At 50.4% G+C, this 26,422-nt stretch overlaps 1 protein-coding gene and 2 long non-coding RNA genes across 14 annotated transcripts in view; 1 reads left to right on the top strand and 2 right to left on the bottom strand.

Annotated features, from left to right (window-relative positions):
- The window catches only part of ATP11A (ATPase phospholipid transporting 11A), a 186,010-nt gene that overhangs the window by 132,255 nt on the left and 27,333 nt on the right, over window positions 1-26,422 (bottom strand). The gene's annotated exons all lie outside the window — the stretch shown is intronic.
- LOC126940667 (uncharacterized) lies at window positions 120-3,789 on the bottom strand. Of its 4 annotated transcripts, none has more exons than XR_007720863.1 (3): window positions 2,713-3,789; window positions 2,294-2,377; window positions 120-2,041 (listed from the first exon to the last, which is right to left on the bottom strand). It is a non-coding gene; the product is annotated as an uncharacterized LOC126940667 (long non-coding RNA). The 4 variants fall into 4 exon arrangements; XR_007720864.1 differs by having other exon boundaries at window positions 2,629-2,718; XR_007720866.1 differs by lacking the exon at window positions 2,713-3,789 and adding an exon at window positions 2,545-2,623.
- LOC126940668 (uncharacterized) lies at window positions 14,256-15,329 on the top strand. Of its 2 annotated transcripts, XR_007720868.1 has the most exons (5): window positions 14,256-14,343; window positions 14,417-14,489; window positions 14,853-14,937; window positions 15,011-15,082; window positions 15,228-15,329. It is a non-coding gene; the product is annotated as an uncharacterized LOC126940668 (long non-coding RNA). The 2 variants fall into 2 exon arrangements; XR_007720869.1 differs by lacking the exon at window positions 15,011-15,082.

The following is a 26,422-nucleotide window of genomic DNA, read 5'->3' as shown; positions in this document are numbered from 1 at the left end:
CAGTGTTCTCTGCCCTCCACCATGACAGGGGCCCCCAGAGAGTTCACCTGCCCCACAGCCCCACAGGGACCGGGCCACCTTCTCCACCCCCAGTGTGGCTGCCCAACCCTCCTGACTAGAGCTCCCTGTCCCTCACCTCCCCAGTCCCCACCCTCCCAAAAAAACATAAAGCTCTGTAGGAACACAGACACAGCAAACGGAGCACTTCCACCCACACCTTAAATCTCTTTGTGGCTTTCGTTGGCTTTATATTAGAAATATAAAGTACTGGAAACACTGACCTAAACAAGCAAACAAAGCCCATGTAAGTGATTCAAACCCGTGCCATGCCTTCCTTCTTTGGTTCTCAACCACAAAAATTCTGAAAACGCACTATTTTAAAATGCTCCCAAATCCATTTTTGATGAGTGAAATTCTGCCCTGAATAACGCTGAGCACAGCATGACGTGAGCAGCGGAAGTGGGTGGGTCAACGACACAGGAGCGTGATGGCGAGCACCTTCCGCAACAAAATGGCTGGATCTTTCCTGCACAGCCAGAGCTCCCCAGGCTTCCAGAAGCTTCTCTGGATGTTACACAACAGGAAGTCCTCCCTTGGGATCTGTGGGGAGGAGGAGACCAGTGGCGACAGTGCAACCCAGTTACAGTGAAAACCGAGCTCCCTGGGCAGCACGCCTTGTCTGCTGAGATCTACAAAGCCCTCTCTTCTCCGTGCAAGCCTTTTTCTGGAGCCCTGGGCTATGTTGCATTTTAAAAGCTCCTTCTAACAGGTTATCAGATGCCATCATCACTTGAAGAGTAAAATGTTCCTACCTTGGCTTTGTGGCTATTTCTGCCGAAGGCCAGACATAACTTAAGAAAGATTCAGGCTGGGACAGTGGCTCATGCCTGGAATCCCAGCACTTTGGGAGGCTGAAGTGGGTGGGTCACCTGAGGTCAGGAGTTCAAGACCAGCCTGGCTAACATGGTGAAACCCCATCTCTACTAAAAATACAAAATTAGCCAGCTGTGGTGGCACATGCCTGTAATCCCAGCTACTCAGGAGGCTGAGGCAGGAGAATCACTTGAACCTGGCAGGTGGAGGTTGCAATGAGCCGAGATGGCACCATTCCACCCCAGCCTGGGCAACAGAGCAAGACTCTGTCTCAAAAAATAATAATAATAATACACACATACACACACACACACACACAGAGAGAGAGAGAGAGGGAGAGAATTCACATGCTATGAAATTCACCCTTTACAATGTACAATTCAGTGTTTTTTTAGTTCATTTACAGAGTTGCACAATCGTCACCACCATCTAATTCTAGAGCATTTTCATCACCCCAAGAAGGCACAAGACCCACACACAGTCGCTCCCACACCCCCTCCCCCAGTCCCTGCCAACCATTAATCTACTTTCTGTCCTACAAATTTGCCAGTTCTGGACATGTCACATAAATAGAATCATACAACGTGTGGCCTTTTATTTCTAGCTTCCTTCACTTAGCATCATGCTTTCAAAGTTCATTCATGGTTTACATAAATCAGTAGTTTGTTCCTTTTTGTGGCTGGATAATACTCCATGGTAAGGATAAATCACATTTCGTTTATCCATTCATCTACTGATGGGCATGAGAGGCTTCCACTCTTTGGCTACGATGAATAATGCTGCCAAGAACACAAGAACATTTGTGTGAAAGTTTCTGTGTGGACGCATGTCTTCAAAGCTTTTGAGGATATACTTAGGCATGGAATTGCAGGGCGTGTCGGCAACTCTTCATATTCCTGTACATCAAGGAATTGCCAAGGTGTTTCCGGAGCAGCTTCATCATTTTACATTCCACCAGCAACGCACAAGACTTCCAACTCCTCCACGTCCTCCTCAACACCTCTTCATTGTCTGTCTCTTCACCATTTTACATCCCCACCAGCAACGCACGAGACTTCCAACTCCTCCACGTCCTCCTCAACACCTCTTCATTGTCTGTCTCTTCACCATTTTACATCCCCACCAGCAACGCACGAGACTTCCAACTCCTCCACGTCCTCCTCAACACCTCTTCATTGTCTGTCTCTTCACCATTTTTACATCCCCACCAGCAACGCACGAGACTTCCAACTCCTCCACGTCCTCCTCAACACCTCTTCATTGTCTGTCTCTTCACCATTTTACATTCCACCAGCAACGCACGAGACATCCAACTCCTCCACGTCCTCCTCAACACCTCTTCATTGTCTGTCTCTTCACCATTTTACATTCCCACCAGCAACGCACGAGACTTCCAACTCCTCCACGTCCTCCTCAACACCTCTTCATTGTCTGTCTCTTCACCATTTTACATCCCCACCAGCAACGCACGAGACTTCCAACTCCTCCACGTCCTCCTCAACACCTCTTCATTGTCTGTCTCTTCACCATTTTACATTCCACCAGCAACGCACGAGACTTCCAACTCCTCCACGTCCTCCTCAACACCTCTTCATTGTCTGTCTCTTCACCATTTTACATCCCCACCAGCAACGCACAAGACTTCCAAATCCTCCACGTCCTCCTCAACACCTCTTCATTGTCTGTCTCTTCACCATTTTACATTCCCACCAGCAACGCACAAGACTTCCAACTCCTCCACGTCCTCCTCAACACCTCTTCATTGTCTGTCTCTTCACCATTTTACATCCCCACCAGCAACGCAAGAGACTTCCAACTCCTCCACATCCTCCTCAACACTTCTTCATTGTCTGTCTTTTTTATTACATCCCTCTTAGTGCGTAAGAAGTACAAAGTTTTTATGAGCATTTCTCTAATGCAAATAAATGCAAATAATGTTGACCATCTTTTTTTTTTTAGATGGAGTCCTGCTCTGTCACCCAGGCTAGAGTACAGTGGCTGGATCTCAGCTCACTGCAAGCTCCGCCTCCCGGGTTTACACCATTCTCCTGCCTCAGCCTCCTGAGTAGCTGGGACTACAGGCGCCCACCACCACGCCTGGCTAATTTTTTGTATTTTTAGTAGAGACGGGGTTTCACCGTGTTAGCCAGGATGGTCTCGATCTCCTGACCTCGTGATCTGCCTGCCTCGGCCTCCCAAAGTGCTGGGATTACAGGCTTGAGCCACTGCGCCTGGCCATGTTGACCATCTTTTCATTCATTGGCTGGCCTTTTGTATTCTTCCTTGGTAAAATACCAATTAAAATCCTTTGCCCATGGTTAGATTAGAGCATCATTTTGTTATGAGTTGACAGAGCTCTTTGTGTCTTCTGGATGCAAATGCTTGACCAGAGCTACGCTCTGCCAATCATCTCTCCCATCCTGTGAATTTTCATTTTCGTAATGGTGTCCTTTGAGGAACAAAAGTTTTTAATTTTAATCTAGTCCAATTTATCTATCTTTTCCTTTGGTTGCTTATGCTTTTTATACCATATCTAAGAAAAGATCACCTAATCCAAGCTTACCATGATTCACCCCTGTGTTTTCTGCAGTCAACTCAATAAAGTATCTCCTAAGTATCTGCAGTATACTTAGTCCTCTGCTAGGCTCCATGGAGTCAGGGAGACAGGTGAGATGCCGCTTCCCAACCGAAGGAATCTGCTGTTTCACTAGGGGAAGAAGACATACAGGCAGGCCCCAAAACTGCATGGGTCCCCTAGACTCACATTGGGACACAAGAAGGGAGGCTCTGTAGGGGCGGGGCAGGAGAAATGGCCTCGATGGGAGCCGTCATCCCACGGTGAGCCAACGGCCTCCCTCGATGGGAGGAGTCATCGAAACAACACGGCTGATGGCTGGGACCTGGGGGAGGGGGAGGGGGAGGCGGGTGGGTGGGGGGCATGCCGGCAGCAGAACATGGTCAGTGAGGCTAGAATTGGGCCACATGGCCTTGGGCCAGCACAGAAAGCTCCCGCTTGGCAGATCCACCTGTCCCACGATGTTTAAAGGAGCTCTGCACTGCATGAAGCCAGTCGGCTTAACTGCAAACACTGCCTTGGTGAGAAGAAACAAGCAAAATGGCCCCAGCTCATATTTATTTTCCTATCTGCAGCAAATTATGGCAATAATCTAAGGTTCGTTCAATGCTCCACGAGCAGAGGGCCACATACTTTTTTGAGTTGCTAACACTTTAAGTTGAAGCTATTTCTTTTCTTTTTTTTTTTTTTGTTTGAGATGGTATTTCACTCTTGTCATCCATCCTGGAGTGCGATGGCACGATCTCAACTCACTGCAACCTCCGCTTCCTGGGTGCAAGTGATTCTCCTGCCTCAGCCTCCCAAGTAGCTGGGATTACAGGCACCTGCCAACACACCCAGCTAATTTTTGTATTTTTAGTAGAGACAGGGTTTCACCGTGTTGGCCAGGCTGGTCTCAAACTTCTGACCTCAAATGATCCACCTGCCTCAGCCTCCCAAAGTGCTGGGATCACAGGCGTGAGCCACCGCGCCCGGCACAAGTTGGAGTTACTTTATCCCAAGGCACAGAGCTTTGGGAAGCTGGCGCTGAAAATATATGGGAGGATTGAGGGTTTCAGACCACAGCTTGGGTTCAGAAAAAAAGTAAAAGGGCTGAGGGAGAGGACCTGTGAACTGTTCCAGGGTCAATTCCAGGCTACAAAGGAGACTATGAATGGGCTTCTGGAAGCAGCATTTCCCTGCACCATGAAAAAGCAGTGAGGCCAGTTATGGAGGCACACAACCAGGCTGACCGCTCTAGCATGGGCAGCAAACCCGTGTTTGTTAATCCAAGACACAGAGCGGCTTCCACCCGAGCCCCCTGCTGAGCCTGCTGCAGTTCTTCTCAATACAAACCAGAGTGACCATGTAACCTTACAGCCCGCTCATTTCGTGCTCTTCCCAAAACCCTCCAAGGCTTCCATCCACTCAGATGAAAGGAGAAATTAAGACGAGGCCCTCGGTGACCTCCCTGTCTCACGGCTCCTCAGACACAGCCAAGCGGAGTCCTGTTTTGAGGCCTCTGCCCGTGCCGTTCCTCAGCCTAGCCCCTTTCCTCCTCTCCCTCAGGTCTTTATGCCCACGACAGCTCAGCATGGCTGGCCCTTGCCAACACCCCCTGGAAGCCCATCCCTCCTGCAATAAATATATTACAAATATTTCTCTGTAATATTTAACGCTACATGACTCATGATCTGTTTTAATGAACATTTCACCGAAGGATAACTTGCTCACAAAGTGCCTAACCTGCCCTGGGTGTGTGGCTCAGCCCTCACCTGGGTAACCAGTGTCATCAGGACCAAGAAATACAACATCGTCAGCATCTGAGAAGCCCCTTCTGTGACTGCAGGCCCTCCCACCTGCCAAGGTCTCATTCACTTTGACCTCTGCCTCCATCCCCCAGGCGTGCCCAGCTTTGAACCTGGCATCAATGAATCTTATAATACACTCTTTCTGTCTGGCTTCTTTTCCTTGTTTAGGCTGTCAAAAGTCACCCATGTTGTTTGTTCATTTTATTTAATGTGAACATTTCACGATTTATTTTTGCTTTTTCTACTGCTGACAGACATTTGGGTTGTTTCTGGGAGCATATATTTACTGCAAACTGCCAAACAGTTTTCTAAAATGGTTTTGAACGCTCCCACCAGAGGCACATATGGGTTCCAACAGCTCCACAGCCTTCCAACGCTGCCCTGGATACAAATACCTGACCAGACCTGTGCTCTGCCAATCCTCTCTCCCGTCCTGTGGATTTTCTTTTCAATTTCATAACGGTGTCCTTTGAAGCACAAAAGTTTTTAATTTTAATCTAGTTTAATTTTTAGTCTTAATGTAAGTTTAGTAATATATTTGTTTACTGTCATCTCTGCCTAAAATGGACAGTGCCTTAGATGCATGCCACTAGGGGACAGATTTCCAAAACATACTCAATATAGAAAACCTGCACAATTATATTGTAAATATACTTCTGCCACGCTGGAAACAACACACATTTTAATTTAACTGGGAGAAGAAAGATCAGGACTTCTCATCAGCAGCTCTCTTCTCTTTCACCTGCATCAGCAGCTCTCTTCTCTTTCACCTGCGCGGTGCTCCTGGCTGAACAGCATCAGTGGCTCAGACCCCTCATATTCTAGAACGTGAAGCACATGTAAGATAACGTTTTGTTGCTGAGATGCTACCGCAGAAGGAAAGCTCCAGGCCACCCCAGAAAACACAGTGATAACACCTTTTCCTATAAAGTTAGCTGAGTTTTGTGTGTGTGTGTGTGTGTGTGTTCCTATGTGTCAGGCACTATTTAGCAGCTCTACAGGGGTTTCTTATTGATTATCATGCAACTCCCATGAAGGTGCCATATAATCCCCGTTTCGGAGAAAAGCAAACTGAAGCTAAGAAAAAACAGATAACGTACCAAAGATAAAACATGTGCTAAGTGATACGGTCAAGTTCAAACACTGTGGTTGGATTAGGGCTCGAGTTCTCACCCTCTGTCCATGCTGCCCCTCACAACCCGCATCCTGGCACCATGGTCCACACCAGTGCGCCCCTTAAGCAAGGTCAAAGGGGCTCTGCACCTGCTCTGGGCACGTGCACACAAAGGCGTGGGAGGAGGCCCTGCACCTGCTCTGGGCATGCCCACGCGCACATGGAGGCCCTGCACAGGCTCTGGGCACGCGCTGATGGAGGTGCGGGAGGTGGCCTGGCACCACAGCATGCACACACAGAGACATGGAGGAGCACGCGGACCGTTGGGCTCACGGCTGCACCTCGGAAAACTCAGGGGCTCCTTAGTGCTGAGTCTCACTTTGCGACTGCCGAAAGGTTTGGTGCGCTGCTTAACTTTACGTTGGAAATGTAAGCGATGTTAGATGAATCACGCAATGGCTGGTGAGTTCAACCCCGTAACGACTCTGTCAAGGTTCTGGAGCTATTTGAGGTTGCACGGTGCAGGGTTCTAAGCCCTGGGACCACTTAGGACTTCTTATCTGCGCGAGTGAAGGTTTCTTCTACACAATGCAACCAAAACGGAGCCTGGAAATGAACAGATCGACTCCAGCAAGCATCATAACCTCTCGCTTCAGATTTTGTGTTCACTAAAGTCTTACTTTTTCACTGAATTCATACTAAATAAAGTCTTGGAATTTACAAATTTATACAAATAAAATGCTTTGAGAAGAAGTTCTGTTGACAAACCCACAGAAATCATTGTTGTGGGTTCTGTAATTCCTGTGCTTGTGTGAGCTCAGGCAATCGGAAACAGCCTCCATCAGTCTCGCCGAAGGCTGCCTTGCTGGGCTGCCATACAATGCCAGGCTTTCGGGGCACTCAAAGAAATCAACTTTTTATTTAACGGAAAAAAAAAAAAAAACTCAATCTGAACATTCTTGAAATGTCAGCAAAACCCGTTTATGGTATTTAGATTTCCCAGTGTCCTTCTATAATTAATTCTCCCTTGAATGAAAAAGTTTCTTTTCCCCAGTGTATCTATGGAGTGCCTTTTATTAGACCCAGATGGAGATTTCCTTTTTTACCTTCACTGCCAGAAAATGCACAGCTAAATCCATCCCAGACGTCTGCTAAAATTTTTCTCGGCTTTTTTTTTTTTAAAGTCCTCTTTTCTGTTGTGTTTAATTGTGTCAGCTACTTCAAATCCTTCCTGGAAGGGAGACTAGAAGCCCCAGCGGGCAGCCGTCTTCTCTGTCTCCTGGCGCTCCCCCTCGCCAGTCGGTATCCATGGTCCTACCGCTGACACGGCCTGCTGGAAATGGGGGCATGGGCAGAACCATGCTTACCTTTTGGGGTTGCTGCCTCAGGAGGAGGCACCTGCCACCCCACCAGGTGCCACAATGATGCCCCCCACGTGCGGCCATGAGGGCACGTGAGCCAAGTACAAGGTATAGGATAGCTTTCTGGTGACGAGAAAAACCGTATCACTGAAAAAGAGAAATATTCATATTGCTATCCACTTTGAAAACCACTAATTGATGAAAAGAAAAGTACAGAGGAGTGTGAAAGCATTGGGTCACACTTTCTAAGTATGCATTTGTTACTGATATTTATTTTTTGAGTCCAATACAGTCAGGGTTTGACTCTCCGGGCAGCCTGTGGTTCCATGGCGGTTGATGGCTGAGGTCACCGACAGGCACTGGAAACCCAATTTCTGCCCAGACTCACTTTTCCAGTTTGCAAATTAGAAATAAAGACAAGAAATTTCACTCCTGTCTTAAACTCTGGGTTACTAAAATTCCATGAAGAACAACCTCTTTCAGTCCAATATTATTGTGATTGCAACGGTTTCTTAACCAAGTTGCAGGAAAGGCCCTTTTCTCAAGTATTTTAAGGATCTTTCCCTGCCCCTCACCCACCCCCTGCACGTGCCTCATCTCAGCACCAATTAAAAGCCAAGCAGGGGGGAACAGCTGAGCTTGCATGTCCATTCTGCTGTGAGGCCCCGTCCAGAGGGCTTAGTTTCTCAAACAAAAACTCATTATCAGCTGGAAGCAGCACAGCTAGTGAAGCTCAGGAGCACCCACTCTCCTGGTGGCTCACCGTCTCCCATCTCCTGGTGGCTCACCATGTCCCGTCTCCTGGTGGCTCACCGTGTCCCGTCTCCTGGTGGCTCACCGTGTCCCGTCTCCTGGTGGCTCACCGTGTCCCGTCTCCTGGTGGCTCGCCGTCTCCCGTCTCCTGGTGGCTGTCTCCCATGCCCTTTTAGCTCATTAACCCAGATGAAATCATTTTCTCAATAACTAAGTAACACAAAGGCCTGGTTTAATGGTATTAATAGAAACTCAATGAGTATTTGCTTGACAAATGACCGATCAGTGAAACAGAACTGCTAATTTAAAACTGGAAAGAAAAGGAGAGAACCACTGCTAAATAATCCAAGCAGCTCTGAAGGTAAGAATCGCATAAGTGAGTCAGAAAAATGAGATTCAGCTGTCCACCGACTTGGACAATGAACTCTTAGACAAAACAGAAACCAAAATATATAAATATAGGGTAGAGTTAATATATTTTAAATATATGATTTTTCCCCCCTAAAGTAGTCTCTCTTTGCGTAGACTAATGCATTTTATAAGGAAAGGAAAAAAATTCTGTGCAATACTCCTTCACTTGTGATCCACACTTGTGAGTTTAATGTGATAATGTGGGCCTACCTCGAAGATTCTAGATTTAACAAACCATTCAACCTGTTAGCTTTTCAGCAAAAAGCCAGTCAACAATAAAACTAGGCTCAACAGCTCAACTCTTAACCAAAAGACATGAAATACAAGTGAAAATATGTCAAAGGTGTTTTAAATTGTTAATATCCAGTGTTAGTAACAGCAGTGAAACTTAACACCTGAAGCTTTCGCATTCCTGCCTAGAAGAATCTCTGCATCAAACAAGCTCTACAGTTCGATTCATCCTGTCCCCACTGTGGATCCTGCATCTGCACAGTAGGATCCTGTATGTGCCCTGCACGCTCTCTGCGCCTGAATCCTCCACCCACCGCTCATTTTTAAGTAAAGCGGAGATGCTGTACCCCGCGCCCTGTGCCCTCAAGCCATACTCAGCTTCCCCTCTCTGCTTTTGTGGGGAAGAGCACGGACAAGAAGAAAAACAGATGCCTTGTTAAACATTAATAGTGTTTGCCTGTATAGTTAACTCTTTAAGAAATGTATCATGCTTCTAATGCCCAATTTAACAATGAAATGTATGTTTAGAAGAAAAGCATGTACAGAAATTTTTAGATAAATAACATGTAAACCTGTGTCTATTGCTCCAACTCTAAAATAGAAGGGTTTTAATCAAAACTGTAATTCAACACTTGCCACCTAATAAAACATAGGCACTAATTAAACTACAGGCAGAGGCTGGGCGCAGTGACTCACACCTGTAATCACAGCACCTTGGGAGGCTGAGGCAGGTGGATCACCTGAGGTCAGGAGTTCAAGACCAGCCTGGCCAACATGGCGAAACCCCATCTCGACTAAAAGTACAAAAACTAGCCAGGCATGGTGGTGTGCATCTGCAGTCCCAGATACTCGGGAGGCTGAGGCATGAGAATCGCTTGAACCTGGGAGGCAGAGGTTGCAGTGAGGCGAGATTGCGCCACTCCACTCCAGCCTGGGCAACAGAGCGAGACTTTGTCTCAAAATAAACAAATGAACAAACTAGAGGCAGATATAGTCATAAAATAAATTTGTAAGTGCTTTTTATTATCAAGTTTAATCACAAAGGCCAGAAGAGAAAATAGGGAGAGATGCAGCTGGAGAGAGACGGAGCTGGAGAGAGACAGCTGGAGAGAGACGGAGCTGGAGAGAGACGGAGCTGGAGAGAGACGGAGCTGGAGAGAGACGGAGCTGGAGAGAGACGGAGCTGGAGAGAGACAGATGGAGAGAGACAGATGGAGAGAGACGGAGCTGGAGAGAGACGGAGCTGGAGAGAGACGGAGCTGGAGAGAGACAGATGGAGAGAGACAGCTGGAGAGAGACGGAGCTGGAGAGAGACGGAGCTGGAGAGAGACGGAGCTGGAGAGAGACGGAGCTGGAGAGAGACGGAGCTGGAGAGAGACAGATGGAGAGAGACGGAGCTGGAGAGAGACGGAGCTGGCGAGAGACAGATGGAGAGAGACAGATGGAGAGAGACGGAGCTGGCGAGAGACAGATGGAGAGAGACAGATGGAGAGAGACAGATGGAGAGAGACGGAGAGACAGATGGAGAGAGACAGATGGAGAGAGACAGATGGAGAGAGACAGATGGAGAGAGAGAGAGCTGGAGAGAGACAGAGAGAGATGCAGCTGGAGAGAGAGGGAAGCAGGGAGTGAGAAAGAAGAGGATGGGGAGAGAGAGACTCACTGGCCCAGGACCTCTAATCACCCACTACAACACATTATTTCTTTTTGTTTTTGTATATATTCTTACATTTCTGTGCAAAGTTTTCATTCTATTCTACAGTAAGTCAGACTTTGTTTTAATTTAGAAACGTTTAAAGTTTCCCACCTCTGAGCACAATGGATGAACCAGAAGGTCGTCTGTGGCTCCTGAGACTCCAGACTATCAGGGGCCCTGAATGGAGGAGCTGCTTGGGATGCAATTATTGCCACATACGTCCCTAAAACCCCCGACCAACTTCCCAACAGGACCGAACTCACTGCCAGAGCCTTTTATTCACTGCACAACACTGTAGGTACAGGTGTGTGCAGGCCGCCGCCGCAGGCCACCGTCTCACCTGGGGAGGCCAGTGTCCGCACACCATACCTTCCCATGCTGGAACCTGGGCCACCTGCCCCCACCCGCCCCCATTTCTCCACCATCTAGTAGGCTTCCCCCACACACTGCTGGGACTCACACTGTCCCACGCACCCCTCGGGCCACTGCTTCCTTCCTCACCTGCCTTTGCCCTTACCTGCACTTATGCACCTGCTCCTAGAGTCTTGGAGGGCAAGATGGGACATTTTTTGAAGGACAGGATGTGATATGTTTGTAGCATAGGACGTTGTAAGTCTCACAGGATAGGATGTGATAGATCTCATAGGGTAGGACGTGATAGGCCTCATGGGACAGCCATGAACATGAGTGACACCTACTGTCTCCTCCCACACCTTCCTTGGGGACAGCAGTACCTGCTGGGCCATCGATAGGCAATGAGTTCATGCACATCCAATTCCCACTCTCGAATTTTCACTTACGTCGTCACACTTAAAACTTTACTCATAAATAAAACAGAAAACTGGTGAGTGCCGTGCAATTGATTATCAACTACAGAACCTCAGCTGGCTGGAATGTGGACTCCTGGCTGGGAATGGAGTGGGAATGAAGCGTGTGGCGTAGTCATCGCAGGAGTTCTGACAGTTTCTATTTCTGCTTAGATGGCATTTCTGTTCTCTTTAGTAATAAAGCTAAACTGTTTAGTAATAAAGCTAACCCTTCAAGTTTTATCTAAGAAAGACTGTATACGAGGCCGGGTGCAGTAGCTCATGCCTGTAATCCCAGCACCTTAGGAGGCCAAGGCAGGCGCATCACTGGAGCACTTTGGTGGCTGAAGGGGGTGGATCACTGGAGATCAGGAGTTCGAGACCAGCCTGGCCAACATGGTGAAACCCCGTGTCTGCTCCAAATACAAAAATTATCCGGGCGTGGTGGCAGGCACCTTAATCCCAGCTACTCGGGAGGCTGAGGCAGGAGGATCGCGTGAGCCCAGGAGGCGGAGGTTCAAGTGAGCGGGGATCGCGCCACTGCACTCCACCCTGGGCAACTGAGCCAGAGTCTGTCTCAAAAAATAGATAAAGAGACTGTCTACAGAAAGAACACCTGTCCCAAGAGAAAGTGCTGCCCGAAGACCCACTTCCTCCCACCCCGCCCCCGACCTGCTGCAGTCACGGCGGCATCTACTTCTGAAAATCCTTCCTGCTCTGCAGTGCGACTTGATTCATTCAAGCCCCCTGGGGGCAGTTTTCTACCCTTTCCCCCCAAATATTTGAAAGCCTAAAAACCTCACCTTTTAAGATTCATTTACAAACATATGATCTGCCATGCTGGGCTCACGTGATGGACCCAGCAGTGTGTCCAGAGAGCGCAATTTCACCAGGAGGCCCTGCACAGACCCCGCACTGCGAGCCCCGTCCTCCCGCACCTGCGCAGGCACCCGGTGCTCACGCCGCGAGGTTTCCTGGGAAGCAGCTGTGTGTCCCATGCCTAGCATCGTGTTACTAGAGAACAGGGATGTGTCAGGAGTTATTCACACATCAGCAGGGGAGATCATCACATCACACGCCAGCCACGAGCTTCCAGATTACAAAACTGCTGTGGGCTCAGCTGGCTCTTTGAGAACAAACTGTTCCATGCCAGGAATTTGCCATCTTCACCTTCCCTCATCAATGCCTGTCTTCTGGCCTCCACGAGGCTTCAGATCCACGTAAATCACAGATCCACGCAAATAAAGATAACAGCATCAGCATCACCTCCAGTACAGAAACTCTGTGGCTGCCCGTGTCCTGGCGGACTGGACTCCTCCGAGGTTGCACTTACCATGAGACTGCGGGGTGCCCCCTTCCAGGCCACCGGCCCCACGGCTCCCACGCGATCCATGGTCTATGTGGGTCACTGCAAAGGGTTCCCATGGGCTCTTTTATTTCCCATGAAGAAACTCGCCCTCCACCACCTTCAGAAGCTGCACTTAGCGTGGACACAGAATGAGACTCTGCACCCTCCCAGCTCCCAAATCTATAACTAAAAATTATGCTGTCCATTTTCCGAAGTTCAAGCTTTGGATATTGGAAAAGTAAGTATTACTGTTACATCTAAGCCTTGGCCAAACCATTGTCAGGAGCCATTTAAAAGTAACAACCATTCCCCATTTGCTTCCAGATTCATCACTGACAACAACAACAGTTTGCGTGTTTTTTCCTCGCAGGTTTCCCGCAAGCTGAGGGGCCAGCGTCACAACTTCCTGAAGCCTCCGTGAGATTCAGCGGCCTGCTGGCCTCACCGTGGCCTGACTCCATCAGCTAAAGATAGCAGGACACTAAAAATAGCAGGAGCGCTGCGGCAGTGCCTTCTGACACTGTTCACACTCGGACGCGTTAGATACTCCAGGTCCGCAATGCCGAGGTGGGGGAACTGTGCTGCCTCAGTGCCTTCTGACACTGTTCACACTCGGATGAGTTAGGTACTCTGGGCCCACAATGCCGAGGTGGGGACTGTGCTGCCTCAGTGCCTTCTGACATCGTTCACACTCGGACGCGTTAGATATTCCGGGCCACAATGCCGGGGGACTGTGCTGCCTCCGTGGGCAGAGTCGGATAAATCCACAGAAACTGCAGGGGTAGGAAAGCAAACACAGTAGAGTGATTAAAACGGCATCCAGTCGTTAACAGGGTGGGCTGTCATAAGGTCAGGTTCAATCAGAGATGAGCGGACACCAACCAGACGTGTGGAGAGTCCTGCGTCCAGGAGCACCCGGGATGATACGCTAACAGAGGTGTCTACCAATTCTAAATTTTCACTCAGGTTCACTGATTTTGTCACTCAGATTCTTAAGATGTCGGGATCCTATCCTGGACTCTGAACAGAGAACAAAGCCTTTTCTTTAAATGTGTTAAAAAACCAAGCATCCTAAATGTCGCCAATGTGAAAACCTGCTTTAGTCAAGCCACCGGTCACTGCATTTGCTTGTCACATGCCCACGGGCCGTGGTGGAGTTTGCAGTGTTCCCACCCCCCAGGAGGGGAGCTGCTAGCAGAGGGCAGCGGCCACTGTGTATTCTTCTCTTAGCTTTGAATTTTGAACTGTTTGTATATCCTTTCAATAAATCCAATCAGTCCACAACTATATCAAGGTAGACAAGGAGAAGAGGAGCAGCAGACGTAAGCGATCATGAAATATTTGTAGTTAAAGCTCCGTGGATACTGATAAGGTGGTACATACAGGTAACACAGGGAGGCGGGCCACAGAGTCTCACAGTCCCTCCACGCGTGAACACTGACAACGCGGTACATACAGGTAACACAGGGAGGCGGGCTGCACAGTCTCACAGCCCCTCCACATGTGGACATTGACAACGTGGTACATACAGGTGACACAGGCAGGTGGGCCGCACAGTCTCACGGCCCCTCCACGCATGGACACTGACAACGCGGTACATACAGCAACCCAGGGAGGTGGGCCGCACAGTCTCACGGCCCCTCCACATGTGGACATTGACAACGTGGTACATACAGGTGACACAGGGAGGCTGGCCACAGAGTCTCACGGCCCCTCCACGCATGGACACTGACAATGCGGTACATACAGCAACCCAGGGAGGTGGGCCACAGAGTCTCACGGCCCCTCCACGCATGGACACTGACAACGTGGTACATACAGGTAACCCAGGGAGGTGGGCCGCACAGTCTCACGGCCCCTCCACATGTGGACATTGACAACGTGGTACATACAGGTGACACAGGGAGGCTGGCCACAGAGTCTCACGGCCCCTCCACGCATGGACACTGACAACGCGGTACATACAGCAACCCAGGGAGGTGGGCCACAGAGTCTCACGGCCCCTCCACGCACGGACACTGACAACGCGGTACATACAGGTAACCCAGGGAGGTGGGCCACAGAGTCTCACGGCCCCTCCACGCATGGACACTGACAACGCGGTACATACAGCAACCCAGGGAGGTGGGCCGCACAGTCTCACGGCCCCTCCACGCACGGACACTGACAACGCGGTACATACAGCAACCCAGGGAGGTGGGCCGCACAGTCTCACGGCCCCTCCACGCATGGACACTGACAACGCAGTACATACAGGTAACCCAGGGAGGTGGGCCGCACAGTCTCACGGCCCCTCCCTGTTGGGTCCAGCAGTCCAGTTATCTGGGTAAGGGTCAGTGACTGGCTTTGTAAATAAAGTTAACTGGCACCAGCCACACTCACTCATTCCACTTTCTCTGTGGCCATTTTCCTGCTACGATGGCAGGTGTGGGCAGGTGTGGGCAGGTGCGCAGACCTCAAGGACCCATAAGCCTACAACATTCACTATCTGCCCTTTTCACAGAAAGGTTGCCAGCCCTGGTCTAGGAAGAAGGGGTGTTTTTCCCCTGCTCACCAGACATGGCCCTTGCTGGAACCCTACATGTATCGATCTCTCATTCACTCTGAGTTCTGAGTTACACAGAGAATTCACTTCCGCAACGCATGTGAGAAATGGGGGGGGGGGGGGGGGGGTGGGGGGGGTGTCAGCCTTTGACAAGATGCACCTGGAGCCGAGTTTCTCGCCCAGCACCAGAGTCCCCGAGCGGCCTGGCAGGCTGCACGCAGCCAGAGTTTAGCTCCAGATACAGATGAAAGCCGATTTGCATTTCAATCTGGTGTCAGGTGAATTTCTCAGGCAGCCACCAGCCCTCAAGAAAATGGGCAGGGACTACCTCTGCCTGCCAAAAGGGGCCTGTGCGGACTCCGCACGGTGTGTGGAGCCCCTCCACCTTGGGCAGCCTGGTTCCTTCATGTGCAAAGAACAAAAGCAGTGTTTTCTAGGGTCACCTGTGGCACTTATCAGCTTTTTTTGTTTTTTTTGGAACGAGACTGCTGTTCCCACTAGATTTAAAATTCCTGCCAGGGAAAGACCAATTCTTACTTCTGTCGTTTGCTTTGTTTCCTGTGTTCCCAGAACCTGCCTATAGTGGATGCTCAGTAATTACTGGTTGAATAAAGTAAATAAATATAGTAAACTTGCTAAAAATAGAGCAGCAAGTTATCACTAGAAACAGTGCTCAGTAGGGCATGGTGGCTCACGCCTGTAATTCCAGCACTTTGGGAGGCCAAGGCAGGCAGATCACATGAGGTCAGGAGTTTGAGAGCAGCCTGGCCAACATGGTGAAACCCCATCTCTACTAAAAATACAAAATTAGCCAGGCATGGTGGCACATGCCTGTAATCCCAGCTACTCGGGAGACTGAGGCAGAAGAATCGCTTGACCCTGGGAGGTAGAGGCTGCAGTGAGCCAAGATTGTGCTGCTGCACTCCAGCCTGGGCGACAGAGCGAAACTCTGTCTCAAAAAAAATTAAAAAAAAAAAAAAAAGAAGAGGCAGCATTCAGATTTACCATTACCTACAACCCCAAGTTATCGTAAGAAATTCACATAAGCTAAGCAAGAATTGTAAAGTTGCATATTAGACAAAAAAATTTGCAATGTCCTCAAAGTTTTCTATGAGATTTTTCCCTCTTAGCCACGTCCCAAGGAAGATGTCTTTACAATTATTTATTCTGAGGACCTACAGTAGCATTAAGTCATGCATTTTTTATTCCGCTTGTACCTTTCTCATGGCAGAAACACCTTCAGCTTCAAGTTTACAGGTTAAGGCACTGTATCCAATAATTTTATAAGACTCTTCACTAATTTTCTGCTCCTGTGAGCCCTTCAAATTGCAAAAGTAATGGACGTTTTTTTTCCAGTGTGCAAAGCCAGGCATTTGATTGGCTCTGTTTTCTGTCCCCTAGCATCTGCAGTACCCCCTGGCTGCAGCATTAGAAAGGACATGAGAGCAGCACAGATGGAGACGGTCAGGAGCTGCCATCCCGATGGCCCCCTTGGGCTCCTTTACCTCATTCACCTACAGATCTGGGAATCCGCCAGGAAAAGCTCTCAGAAGTACAACTGCCTTTAGGCCTGTCCCCCAGCACCTATCATCTGCCCCCGGCCCCTCTCCCTGCACACAGATGGTGCCCCATGGCCCCTCTCCCTGCACACAGACTGTGCCCATTGGTCCCTATCCCTGCACACAGACTGTGCCCCCCGGCTCCTCTCCCCACATGCACACTGTGCCCCCCGGCCCCTCTCCCTGCACGCAGACTGTGCCCCCCAGCTCCTCTCCCCACATGCACACTGTGCCCCCCGGTCCCTCTCCCTGCACGCAGACTGTGCCCCCTGGCCCCTCTCCCTGCGCGCACATGGTTCCCCCTGGCTCCTCTCCCTGCATGCAAGCAGTGCCCCCCAGGCCTTCTCTGTGCCCCCGGCCCCTCTGCCTGCACATGCTATGCCCCTCGGCCCCTGTCCCTGCACGCCATGCCCCATCCCCAGCATTCACCTCCTGGGACACACTGTTCCCTTCAGAGAAGCCTTCTCCTCTTTTCAAGGACCAATTGTGACTCCCTAGACACCAGCTGCGTTTACAGAAGCAGAGTCAGTGAAAACTAAAAGCACAAAGCTTGCTTGGCACAGAGGTGCAGTGAGCAGGCCCCAGGACCATGGCTTCCCGCCCCCTCCCCAGCACCTTGCTCTGAGGGCATCCTTCAGGGGCACCCTCATCACCTCAGCTGCCAGGGAGGGGTTCCTGAGTCTCTCTCGGCCTCCTTCATCCATTTCTATCGTCCTCACCTGCATGCAAGGATCAGTTCCAAACCTCAGCCTCCTGTAACCAACAGGCCACCCTCAGGGACGTTGTCCCCAATCATCCTCCACAAATAGAAGCTTCTCCTGTCCAAGGAGCTCCAGGGATGGCAACTTCGCAGGCACAGCTGTAGCCACACACTCACTGGCTGGGGTGTGGGAGGGCTGGTGTACTTGTTCTGCTTATACCTGAGCTATTTCATTGTTACACACGAAAACAGCTTCCCACACTTGGTCGTTAGAGGCATTGAGCACACTGAGCACACACTTGTGCCAGTCACTCTTGGGCACCTAGGTAGAGCCAGCCATGTGCAGATGCAGCCTGTCACTCCAGGCTGGTGCGCGGAGGGATGAGTGAAGGCAGCGGGTGAGAAACCCAGGTGGCAGGGGCTGGGCGATAGGGGCGAAGGAGGCTGGTGCATGCCCGGGCAGTGGGCTGGTGAGGGCTGAGAGCAGAGAGAGTGGAGGGGGTGATGCCTCTGCCTGCACCTCATCCGCTCCCCAGGGGTCTTCTTTTGGTCACTCTGTTCCCAAAGCATTTGGGATTCACCTTGGCCATGGGAGGTCCACATCATATCATGATCACAGGTTTACCTGTCTGTCCCCCCTGCCACTGCCTCGCGCCCAGCCCGAGCCTCAGTCAGCTCCCACAAGAGGGGTGTGCAGTGTCTCTTGTGACTCAGAACAGGGTTGAGGGAGGGCTGGAGTTCCAGTCTTCCCCCAGGTACGCATGGCCGGCAACCTATGGAAAGAGGCGTCAGCCATCAGCTGTTGGTCCCACACTGGGCCCACAGACAATCCACCCTGAGGGAGGAAGAAAATGACGTGGGGACCAGGTCCAAGGCTACAGCCCAGCCCACATGGGACCACAGGCATGGCCGCAGGGGTGGCTGGGGCAGAGGAAGGCAGATCACCTCTGGAAACAGAAGCGCTGGGGTCAGACCCTGGCTCCGCGGTGGAGTGAGGAACACACCTGGCCTCTGTTCCGGTGCCCGGCGTGCTTCAGCACCCTTGGAACTTCCCACATGACAGGAGTATTTCTGTTGCTCACCAAGAGTCCCTGCCGACCACACCTGAGTTTATGCTAATGAGGAGCCTCAAGGTGGGCCCCAAACAGCTTCCTGGGGGGGGCCGGCCTCACCCCAGGACAGGGCTGCAGCTTCCACCCCCAGCCTGACCTCTGACCTGTGGGGAGAAGGGAGACACTGGAGACTGAGCTCAATTTCTTGGTCAACAGTGTGATGAAACCCCGGCGCAGTGGTGAGACCCCAGTGCAGTGGTGAGACCCCAAGCAGTGGTGAGACCCTGAGCAGTGATGAGACCCCGAGCAGTGATGAGACCCCGGTGCAGTGGTGAGACCCTGAGCAGTGGTGAGACCCCGGTGCAGTGGTGAGACCCCGGTGCAGTGGTGAGACCCCAAGCAGTGGTGAGACCCTGAGCAGTGATGAGACCCCGAGCAGTGATGAGACCCCGGTGCAGTGGTGAGACCCCGAGCAGTGATGAGACCCCGGTGCAGTGGTGAGACCCCGAGCAGTGGTGAGACCCCGAGCAGTGGTGAGACCCCGGTGCAGTGGTGAGACCCCGGTGCAGTGGTGAGACCCCGAGCAGTGGTGAGACCCCGAGCAGTGGTGAGACCCCGATGGAGTGGTGAGACCCCGAGCAGTGGTGAGACCCCGAGCAGTGGTGAGACCCCGATGGAGTGGTGAGACCCCGATGGAGTGGTGAGACCCCGAGCAGTGGTGAGACCCCGGTGTAGTGATGAGACTCTGATGAAACGCTGGTGCACCAGATTCCTGGCTGCCGCACACACACAGTTCCGAAGTATGGAAGAGGGAAGAGGGCCACATGACAGCTCCATGGGGACAGGGGGCTACCAGTGGACCCCTCGCATTGCTCCCACGTATCATAAGCCCCTCGTCCTCAGCACAGTGACCTCCTGAGTTCCGCGAGTCCTTCCAATAAATCGTCAACCCTGACTCACAGGGCCCTCCCTGACGTTTATGGCAGGCGCTCAGAAGTGTGGGTGGCCCCTGAGAGTTGTGGCTGCGTCTGAAGCAGGCCGTCTTGGGGGACAGAGCCCGTAACCTGTGGGGTCCACATGAACTCAGGGCATGCAGAGTCGGAATGGGGCGATGGCGGCGACGGGGACAAAGGGGGCGAAGGGGGAGAAGGGGGCACCTCCTTCTACCCCCTCCCTTTTGGAGTTTAGACACAACTGACCAGCATTAACATCAAAACAGAGATCATAAAACGAACAAAATACACTCTGGCCAGGCGCGCTGGCTCACGCCTGTAATCCCAGCACTTGGGGAGGACAAGACAGGCCGATCACCTGAGGTCAGGAGTTTGAGATCAACCTGGCGGACACTGTGAAACCCCGTCTCTACTAAAAATACAAAAATTAGTCAGGTGTGGTGGTGTGCGCCTGTAATCCCAGCTACTCAAGAGGCTGAAGCAGGAGAATAGCTTGAATCCGGAAGGCGGAGGTTGCAGTAAGCAGAGATCACGCCACCGCACTCCAGCCTGAATGACGAGAGTGGTGGGGCGGGGGGAACCTCTGTGGCAATAAGACACCAAAGAAACCTGCTACCAGAGGCTTCATCTGCGTGATAAAGCCCCGGTCTCCACAACCTCTTTACCTCAACCCAGCCTCACAGGACCGAAGGAAGAAAAACAGACTCTGTGGCACTAAGATGCCAAATGATAAACAGGGCCCAGGGCCGTTCCAGATGAGGGTTAAGTCCCACCTGCAGGCCGTCAGTCCTGCTCAACAGGGCTCTTTGACCCTGTGGCTGACTCCAACAGGGCCTCCTTATCTTAAACATTCCTTTCTGCTGACTCCAAGTTTTAGATAGAACCTTGCTCCTTTAATCAAATGCAAATTAAAGAATCTCTGAAAAAAATACTTAAAAAGAAAAAAGTAAAGAATTTCTGAATCCGCCTACTTTAGTTCAAGACATCCCGCCCTTTCCGGCTGAGCCAGGTCGACCACCCACACATTGATTTACGTCCTTTCTATAACTCCTGCCTCCCTGAAATGTATAAAATCCAACTAGCCCGACCACCTTGGACCAGTTCCTCAAGGCTTCTCAGGTTTGTGTTTTCCCAAGCCACAGTCACTCATATTGTCTCAGAATAAATCTTTCTAAAGTATTTTACACATCTATACCAAAAATAAAATTCTAAGGGCCCCCACCCATCTGAATGGACCCCTCCTCTCCGCCAAGGGCACTCCAAAGTTATCCTGAAAACCAGCTTCCGGCCCTGATGGGACTCAGATGCCTCCTCCTTTCTGGAATTCAGGAAAGGCTGACCAGCATGAACGTCAGCACAGACCTTAAGTCTGACCAGAAACATTTACAATCTATTCATTCTCTCTGAAACCTGCTACCCGAAGGCTTCATCTGTGTGATAAAGCCCTGGTCTCCACAACCTCTTTACTTCAACCCAGGCATTTCTTTCTACTGATAAGTCTTTCAACCAACTGCCCATTAGAAAAAATTTAAATCTACCTATAACCTGGAAACCCTCTCCCCCAGCCCTCCTCCCCTCCCCCTCCCCTCTCCCCCAGCCCTCCTCCCCTCTCCCCCTCCTCCCTCCCCCACCCCCCGGCCCACTTTGAGTTGTCCTGCCTTTCTGGGCAAAACCAATGTACACTGATTGATGTCTCGTGTCTCCCTAAAATGTATAAAACCAAGCTGTGCCCCGACCACCTTGGCACATGTTCTCAGGACCTCCTGAGGGCTGTGTCACAGGCCATGGTCACTCATATTTGGCTCAGAATAAATCTCTTCAAATATTCTGAGTTTGACTCTTCATTGATGCAGAGTTTGGCTTTTGTAAACTGTAGGGTCCTCCAGATGGCAAGGTGACATGGCCCCAGGATATTTAAGTTAAAATAACCCAAACAGCTCCCATGGTGGGCAGTGTGCCAGCCTCCCCTCGCCTGCCACAGCCTCCCCTCACCTGCCACGGCCTCCCCTCGCCTGCCACGGCCTCCCCTCGCCTGCCACGTTAAAATAACCCAAACAGCTCCCATGGTGGGCAGTGTGCCAGCCTCCCCTCGCCTGCCACGGCCTCCCCTCGCCTGCCACGGCCTCCCCTCGCCTGCCACGGCCTCCCCTCACCTGCTACGGCCTCCCCTCGCCTGCCATGGCCTGGGCTTTGCACCTCTAGCAGCTGCGGTGCTGACGGCCTGGTGCACCTCCTGGTCACCCTCACATCCTGGCTCCTATGTGGTCTCCTTCTTTTTGCTCATACTAATCTGAATTTGGGAAACAGCCTTTTTCTTAACACTCTAAAAAAGCAATTATATGCAACGTCATTCGCTGGGGGCCAGGAGAAGAGGTGGGCAGAAGAGAGGTTCATGACCCCGGAAAGCCCAGCAGTGGAGGAGACGGAGCACCAGCGTCCCACGACTGACCCCGGGACTCACCCAGGCCCTTCTGCTGTCTTGTGGGACCCTCCCACTTCCCCACTGCTGGCTTCCACATTCCTCGTTCCCAGGCCACATCCCCGTTCCATCTTTGATGTCAAGTCCAAGAACACGGGTCTTCAGCAGTGACCACTGCGGTGTGCTGCCAGGGTGACACTACCTCTGGGCCCCGCCTGGGGCACCTGGCTTCCCTCAACATATCCAAACGCACAGGCAAGAGAACAAAGCCTCTTGTATGCTTAGTGAGCAAAGGTACGTTTTCTCTTTCCAACCTTCCTTCCTGCTTCTTTCCCTAATATCTGTGATCTAAGAGATCAAAACAAACAGTTTTCTTCACTAAGATGGACCCTAACGCTAAGGAAACAAAAGTTGCCTACAGGGCAGAGGGTTCTGGCAACTTCCTAAATTCCTAAGGCTACAAGAAAAAAACACTCTTGCTAAACTCCCTAATGAGAGGCGCAATCGGACCTGTCCTAACTCTAATTTACAACCCAGACCCTTCCACTTCTGACCTGACAGGACTGGCCTTACACACACCCTTTCCCGATCAGCAACTGCAGCCCTCAGCTGGCGGCAGCAGCTCCCAGAGGCTGCGGACTGTTCTGACGCCAAGAGCCAAATTCCAGCTCGGCCCCCACTAACAGAACGGACCCCTCTTGGCCAAAGGAACCCCAGAGGCACCTTCAAAACTGAATTCTCAGCCATGACACTAGGGAGGCTGATCTGGAGCTCAGGTACTGATGTCAAAATAGGGATCACAAAAGACTAATCCCAGCACCTTGGGAGGCCAAGGCGGGTGGATCACAAGGTTAAGAGATCAAGACCAGCCTGGCCAACATGGTGAAACCCCATCTCTACTAAAAATACAAAAATTAGCTGGACGTAGTGGTGCACGCCTGCAGTCCCAGCTACTCAGGAGGCTGAGGCAGGAGAATCGCTTGAACCTGGGAGGCAGAGGCTGCAGTGAGCTGAGATCGCGCCACTGCACTCCAGCCTGGCGACAGAGCGAGACTCCGTCTCAAAAAAATAAAACAGACTCTACCCAGAGGCTTCATCTGAGTGATAAAGCCCTGGTCTCCACAACCTCTTTAACTCAACCCAGGCTCACAGGAGCCAGGGCCACGGCAGACGAAGGTGAACGCACTCCACGGGTAACCCTGACCCTGTGCGTGGGGTGTGGGCTGCCTCATCGAAACATTCCCTTCCACTGGCTCCAGGCTTTAAACAAAGCTTTACTGCTTTAACCAATCGCACACTGAAGAATCTCCAACCCCACCTATGGCCTGTGACACCTGTTTCAAGAAATCCCGCCTTTCTGGGCTAAACCAATGTAAACCTTCCATGTACCGATTCATGCCTTTGCCTGTAAGTCCTGTCTCCCTAAAACATGTAAACCCCAACTGTGACCTGACAGCCTCAGGCACACCTTCTCAGACTGTTTCCCCAGCCCACGGTCACTCAGACAGGCTCAGAATAAACCTCTTTAAAATATTTTACAGACTTTGGTCTTTCCATTAACAGAATGGTCAATAATGTATTTAATCAATCCCTTATCAACAGACTTGAGATGTTTTCATTGATACAACAAATACTGCTGCAAGGAACATTCTGAAATGATTGTGGGCACTTGGGCTGTGACTTTCTTAGGCTTACTTCCAGAAATGAAATGGAAATACTTTTTTTAAATTATGGGGGGCTGTTTTGGACTGAGCTCCAGCAACAGGCCCCAACAGACCAGACCAAAGAGGAATGGAGTTGCCCCTGCTCAATGCCACGTCACCAAAATGGAACTTTAAAGAAGTAACAGACCAGTTCTTCTCGAACACAGGAGATGCCGCTGACCCGAGTCAGCAAGTAACAAAGTTCCCTCTGCTTTACCCTCTACAAAGAAGTAAACTGAAGTAACCTGAAGTTCACCATCAGCTTTTTTCTTATTCTGTTTCCTTGCTTCCGCCTTATAAAACCTACTGTTCTGTTACTGTCCAGTGGGAACGCTCATTATGTAGAATGGAGGCTGCCCCGTTAAGAAACTGTAAATAAAATCCAATCACATCTATAACTAAATGTTTTGTAATTTTGTCTTCTGACAGTTGGAATCAAGGATACATTATTTTGATTTGGCAAATGGGATTATTCCCACAGCCTACCAGTTAATCTTACATTTTAAAAGTGTTTCAAAACAAAGTCATGAACAGAAGATTACATAAGAATATAACAAAAGGCATGCAAGGCATGAGTCTTTTTCTATTGACTTGCTTTTGTGTTGCCTCTCTGGTGCAGTCTGCATACCTGAGACACACCATTATAACTTCCTGCATGCGCATCACAGGGCGTCCTGAAGGCCCCCCAAAACTGTTCACTGAGACAGCATTTGACGCAATTCAAAGTCACACCTGTGCGTCACAGGGCGTCCTGAGAGCCCCTCCGACTGTTCACCGAGACGGCATTTGACACAATTCAAAGTCACACACACACAGTTCAAATAAGCCGGACTTTCAGCATCTTCTCTTCTCCTGTTAAAGCCAATGTCGAAATCCTAACCCTCCCCTCAATCCCTATGTCCTATTTTAAAAGCAGGCCGGCTGCAGTGGCTCATGCCTATAATCCCGGCACTTTGGGAGGCCAAGGCAGGTGGAGAGCCTGAGGTCAGACGTTCGAGACCAGCCTGGCCAACATGGTAAAACTTCATCTCTACTAAAAATACAAAAGAAAAAATAAATTAGCTGGCAGTGGTGGTGTGCAACTGTAATCCCAGCTACTCAGGAAGTTGAGGCAAGAGAATCGCTAAAACCCGGGAGGTGGAAGTTGCAGTGAGCCATGATCGCACTATTGCACTCCAGCCTGGGGGACAAGAATGAAACTCAGTCTCAAAAAAAAACCAAAAAAAACAAAAAAATGCAGCCTGCAAGCCCACCCTGGTCCGACTGCTAAGTGTTTACTCCAAACCCAGGGATCCAGGACCCAGTGATAATCTCTCGAGGGCAGTTATAAGAACCTAAGTGGCAAGTAGCTGGGTGCCGCCTCTGCAGGTTCCCATCCCCACTGCACACCCCTCGGAGGGAGGACCCCCAGCGGAGGCAGCTGCCCTCTGGGGGGTCTCACATGAAACTCACGGCAGGCAGCACAGTTGTCTCCTTGCTTAGGCTGTGTTTGGAACAGGCAGAAGAGTTGTAAGTTTGTTAACTGGAAACACTCGGTTTTGGCTGGCTAACAAATAAAATTTCATGAACACAAACAAAAAGCAGTGTTGGACACTGTTACCCGAAAAGAAATTTAAAATTGTTAAAGCTTCAAAAAAATCCAGGTGCTTTTAATATTTATAGTTTTTATGCTTTTTATCCAATGGTAAAAAGCAATGAGTGTTCTTTATGGAAAAGCAGGATGAATTAGCGACGGGGGAGAGACAACTCTGCTCACACCTGGGTGGGGTGGGGCAGGGGCAGGGGCTGTCATTTATTCATTTACGGAGATAGAGCCTCCCTCTGGTCACTCAGGCTGGAGTGCAGTGGTGCAATCTTGGCTCACTGCAACCTCCGCCTCCCGGGTTCAAGTGATTTTCCTGCCTTGGCCTCCTGAGTAGCTGGGATTACAGGCGCCCGCCACCACCACGCCCAGCTAATTTTTGTATTTTTAGTACAGATGGGGTTTCACCATGTTGATCAGGCTGGTCTCAAACTCCTGACCTCACGTGATCCACCCGCCTCAGTCTCTCAAAGTGCTGGGGTTACAGGCGTAAGCCACCGCACCCGGCCACGTGGCAATCATTTCTAATGCACAGGTATGTGTTTGAAATGTTTTCAGAATGGCATCACACAACATGTACTGTTTTGTCACCTACCACCATAACTTAATCAATTCCATATCATCATCTGTTTAGACAGTTTATCAGGTTTACCTGATTAACAAGCAGTGCAGAGAAGTGGACAACGAATTAGCAAATAATACGAAAAGCTGTAAACTTGACAGTAGTGTTTGTAATGTACAATGTGAAGATTGTACATTCAGACCAGAAGCATCAAAATCATAAACATGTACCACAAGAGTACCTGGGGATGTTTATTTTCAACCAAACCATGTTCAGTCGTTAAAAGGGTGCTTTCTAAAAATGTGTTTTCAAAGGAATCCAACACGCCCTCTTGACTAACCCTCTCAGCTTGGAGGTAATGGAGCTCAGTCAAGGAGGCAGAGAGCTGT

Source organism: Macaca thibetana, chromosome 17 (assembly GCF_024542745.1).
Source record: "Macaca thibetana thibetana isolate TM-01 chromosome 17, ASM2454274v1, whole genome shotgun sequence".
In the NCBI taxonomy this organism is placed as follows: domain Eukaryota; kingdom Metazoa; phylum Chordata; class Mammalia; order Primates; family Cercopithecidae; genus Macaca; species Macaca thibetana.
The sequence above is the reverse complement of the archived record's forward strand: the minus strand, read 5'-3'. Positions and strand labels throughout refer to the sequence as shown.